Here is a 5381-nt window from a genome sequence, read left to right on the forward strand (position 1 = left end):
TCCAGCACTTAGCACATAGTAAGTGCTTAATAAATACTTTTTGTTGTTAATAGGAAGCCACTGGAGTTTACTGACTAGGAGGATTACATGGCCAGAAGTAACTCTACTCCTTGCAGACTTTGGGAGGTTCACTTTGACAGCAAAATGGAGAATGGGCTGGAATGAGGAAAGACTCAAGGTAGGCAGACCTCTTAGCGGCTATTACCATAGTCCAGGCATGAGGTGATGAGGGCCTGTACCAGGGTGGGGGTGGTGTCAGAGGAGAGAAGGGGGTGTATTTGAAAGATGCTGCAAAGGTGAAGTCAACCAGAGATGTTGCAAAAGTGAAATGGACCAGAGATGCTACAAAGGTGAAATCAGCTAGAGATGATGCAAAGGTGAAATTGACCAGAGATGTTACAAAGGTGAAATTGACCAGAGATACTGCAGAGGTGAAATTGACAGGCCTTGGTTATTCATTGGATATGCGGGGTAAGAGTGTGTAAGGAATCTAGGATGACACCATTTTGAGCCTGGGTGACAGGGAGGATGATGGTGCCCTTGACAGTGACAGGGAAGCCCAGAAGGAATTGGGGTGTGTTATTGTTGGTCTTTTTTTTTTCTTCCTACTGACAGTCACCAATGGGACACAGAATTTTAGAGTTGGAAAGGACCTCAGTGACCATCCATCTTACTCGTATTCCACGGGAGAATCCCCTGTACAACATCCCCTTCCAATGGCCCTCCAGTCCAAAGATATACAGCTAGGGGAAACTTCTCAAGGTAGCCCTATCCACTTTAAGATACCTCTCCTTGTTCGGGATAATCAGCCTCAGTTTGAATCTTTACAACTGTGCCGCCCCATCCCCAGCTCCTGGTTCTTCATTGCCTTTTATTGGTGGCATTCCAATTCTCTTCAGTGGAAGAAGCACTAGATTTGGGGCCAAAATGTCTGGGCTCAAATCCCACCCCTGATGGCTTGCTATCTGTGTGACCTTAGGCAAGTCATAACTTCTGTGGACATCAGTTTCCCTCTCCGTAAAATGGAGGGATTGCACTTGATGGTGTCTGAGGTTCCTTCCACTCTGGCTCTAGGATCCTATTATGTATAGCCTAGGGAAGTGGGCTTTAATGCTTTGAGCATCTGTCATCATCCTGGTGTGAGTACTCCCTCCACTCTGACAGATTCCGATCCCTCTATACCTTGTACATAGGCGGAGGGTGTATAAGTGGCTCTGCCCAGCCTGGTGGTGAGCCCGTCTGGGTTTAGCTAGGCTGGTCCTTGGACAACAACAATCTCTTGTCAGGACTATCCCTTCCTTCCACTTTTGCTTCTTTATGCCTGTATTGTCTCCTCCATTAAAATGTAAACTTTTTGAGGGGAGAGACTGCAGCTCATTTTTATTATGGTATTCTCAATGCTGAGCACAGTGCCTGGCCTAGAGGAAGCACTTAACCCACGCTTACTGGTCAGTGCATTGAAGCATTTCTAACTTGCGGACATTGCCAGGGCTTTTGCTTAATAGCGTAGGAGGCTTAGAGGAACCAGGGTCACCTTAACACCATATATGTATACACACATATGTATAATACATACTTACATAATACACAATATGCACATATGAACACACACATACATACACATAGATTTAATTTAAATTGCCTTCAGGGGAAATTTGAACCATTAGATAGTTACAAGCATTAATTCCCTAGATTGTGCGTGTGTGTGTGCGTGTGTGTGTGTGTGCGCGCGCACGCTTGGGCTACATCTGATAACATATCTTTGTGTGTACATACATTTTCATACACATAGACACATATGTATATTGTACATATTTGCTTGCTGTCTCCTCAATTAGACTATAAGATCCTTGAGGACAGGGACTGTCTTTTGCCCCTTTTTTATATCCCTAGCACTTAGCACAGTTCCTGGCACATAATAGGCACTTAGTGAATGTTTATTGAGTGACATATGTGCATGTATATCCAGGGTGTTCCAAAATTCTTAGTGCAATTTTTCAGTTTTAATGGCTTAAAATGGCATTAAGGCTTTTGGAACACCTTGCATATATTTGGAACATAAATATGTATATATATACACACACATATATACACATATGTATATAATCATACATATATGTATATTAGGGAATGGCATGCTTATACATGTCTATAGTAACTGTACATAGTAGGTATTTAATAAATGTTCATTGATTGATTAATGATCCAAACTTCCCCTGCAAGCAATTAAAAATACATTGTATCGGTTGATGCCTTTTGTCTATCAGTCATGTTATGGTCGTCATCTCCCTATCCCCCTTCTGACAGCGAAAAACAATTAGGCAAAACCAACCGATATAGCACTGCACCAATGATGTAGATATTCTGTCCTCATGGTCTCTTGCCTTTCTTCCTAAAGACAAATTGAAAAACAAACCCAGGATCCCGCAAGTAAAAACCAACCGAACAACTACCTTTTTGTGGCATGGTAGACAGAACACTGGGCTCAAATCTTAGCTCTAATGGAACCTTGGACCTCAGTTTTCTCATTTGTGTAAAAAAAAAAGGGGGGTTGGACCAAGTGACCTCTAAGCCCTCTTCCAGCTCTCAATCTAGGATCCTCTGTGTGACCTTGGCAAATCACTGAACCTCCCTGGACCTCAGTTTCCTCATCTGTAAAATGAGAGGGTTGGATTATATGGTGTCAGAGGGCCTTACCTATGCTAGGATCTGAGCAGCTACACATTCTCTGTGTTTGGAATCTGTACCTTTTCTCCCTCCTTACCCTTCTCCCCACTCCCCAAATCTTATTAACCCTACAAATGCCACTTCTTTCCAGAAGCCTTCCTTGATGCCTCCAGTTAATATTGGCTTTCTCTACTCCCAATCTCACCTTGGGCACAACATAAGGCTTTCCTTGCTCCTTTTGGATATGTGGTGAGCAGCAGCATGGTGGGGAACATACTAGACCTGAATTAGAGTCCTCCCAGATATCTTTTAGCTGTGTGGCTCTGGCCAAGCCATTGAAAATCTTCTGTGGCTAAGTTTCCTCAGACTGAATATGGGTCTAATAATAGTATTAACATTCCAGGGTTGTTGTGAAGATCCCATGAGATACTGAGTGAAAGGTCTCATCAGCCCGCTAGGGATGTGTCAGCTTTTATTTTGTTGGTCTGGACTTGGGGCTTCATCTATGAAGATGCTCCCAGATGAGGAAGCTCCCTCATCTCATGAACTCATGAAGTTCAGTACCTAGAGAGGTGTCTGGGGGCACTCAAGACGTGACTTGTCCAGGGTCACATAGCTAGGATGTCAGAGGCTAGACCTGAATCCAGACCTTCCTAGCTTTGAGGCCGGCCCTTCACACTCATTGTCATTATCATAATTTATTTATTATTATCATTACTTTAATTACTTTGAATATGTAGCCACATGGTACCTAGAGAGGACTGGCCCAGAGTCAGAAGGCTTGGGTTAAAAGCCAGGTTCTAACACTTACTATCTGTGTGAATTTGTGGGTTTCAGTTTCCTTATTTTTTTTATTTTAGTTTTTATTTTTTTGGTGAGGCAATTAGGGGGTTAAGTGACTTGCCCAGAGTCACACAGCTAGTGACTGTTATGTGTCTGAGGCTGGATTTGAACTCAGGTCCTCCTGACTTCAGGGCTGGTGCTCTATCCACTGCACCACTTAGCTGCCCCCTAGTTTCCTTATTTTTTTTTTAAAAAATAAGGGGGTTAGATTAGATGGCCTGTGAAGTCCCTTCCACCTCTAAATCTAGAATTCTATGAGGCCAGTAAGAGAGGATCTTCTGCAATGTTGCACAAAATGCTGGTGAGAACAAGGGAATCAGTCGTTTCTAAAGTGCAAATATTCTTTCTATTTCACAGATTAAGACTACTGAGGTTCAGAAGCAAGGTCAGTTAACTAGCATTTATTGGCTTTTTAAATAAGGTGGTTTGACTATTTTTGCATAGTTAATATGAGCTGGGGCTGTGATTTGAACCCAGTCTTCCTGACTCCAAATTCCTTACTCTTTTTACCCTAGCCCAGAACTACTTGAAAGCTAGAAGGATAGCCCTGGTACAGTCTTAATAATAATAATAATAATTATATATAATAACATAATAGTAATAACAGCAGCTAACATTTATATAATGCTTTAAGGTTTGTGAAGTTTTATGAATATTACCTCATTGGAGCTTCATTGCAACTTTTTTTTTTTTTTTTTGGTGAGGCAATTGGGGTTAAGTGACTTGCCCAGGGTCACACAGCTAGTGAGTGTTATGTGTCTGAGGCCGGATTTGAACTCAGGTCCTCCTATCTCCAGGGCTGGTGCTTTATCCACTGAGCTACCTAGCTACCCCGACTGTAACTTTTCGAGGTAGGTGCTAGCATTATATCCACTTTATAGATGAGGAAACTGAGGCTGAGAGGCATAAGCAACTAGTCCAAGATCACAGAGGCAGTAATATAGGGCAGAGCTGAGATTCTAACCCAGGTCTTGTGACTCCAAGTTGAACATTCCTTTCACTGTACCATGTGCTCTCAAGATAAGTTCACTAGAAATGTGAATGCTGATTTGAGGAAGCTGGGTGGGAGTTAGTGAATGGACTGAAATCAATTCATTTCTGAAGTACCTCAGTTGAAGGTACATCCATTGCCTTGTGCAGAAACAGGAAGCAGCATACTTATATTTCTGTTGGATTTGATTTGAATGTATCTTTTTCATGGGGACTACCCTCCTCCTTTCCCCCTCAAAGCCTTCATCTGTCTGTCTATCTATGTATGAATATATGTATGTGTGTATGTATCTGTATTTGTCCATCCATCCATCCATGTCTCTCTTCCACTACCAAAGCCATCAATTCTGGCCAAGCCAGCAGGGTTTAAGAACTTCAATATGAAAAGTCAGGATGTCTTGACATGTGGGTAATCTGCTGTATACTGGAGAATCTCAACCATGAATGGTTACAAGTCAGAATTATAAACTGAGAAAATCTACTCTTAAAATGAGGCAGAGGAATTCTTGGTAGGCCTACAAAAATAAAACCCAGTGTAGGTGAAAATGTTGTTAACCAGCCACCCCCCCCCTCTTCCCACACCTCTTCCCCAAGTCTGGGAGCGTAAGTGATGGAAATCCTTTGCCTGCAATATCTTCTCCATCTCAAGGACACATAAAGAAGACTTATTGTGATGTAGAGCACCCCAGGGTGGACAAGCTTTTTCTTTGTGGTGGTACTGTTGTTGAAACTAGAGGAATGAATTAGAATAAATGAGAGAGAGAGAGTGAGAGAGAGAGAGAAGGAAAGAGAAAGGGGACAGAGAGAGGAGAGAGAGGGAAGAGGAGAGGTAAGAGGCAGAGAGGGAGAGAGGAAAGAAAAGACAGAGAAATGGGAAAGGA

The sequence above is a fragment of the Vombatus ursinus genome, unplaced genomic scaffold, assembly GCF_900497805.2.
Source record: "Vombatus ursinus unplaced genomic scaffold, bare-nosed wombat genome assembly UNPS02001287.1, whole genome shotgun sequence".
Taxonomy (NCBI): Eukaryota; Metazoa; Chordata; class Mammalia; order Diprotodontia; family Vombatidae; genus Vombatus; species Vombatus ursinus.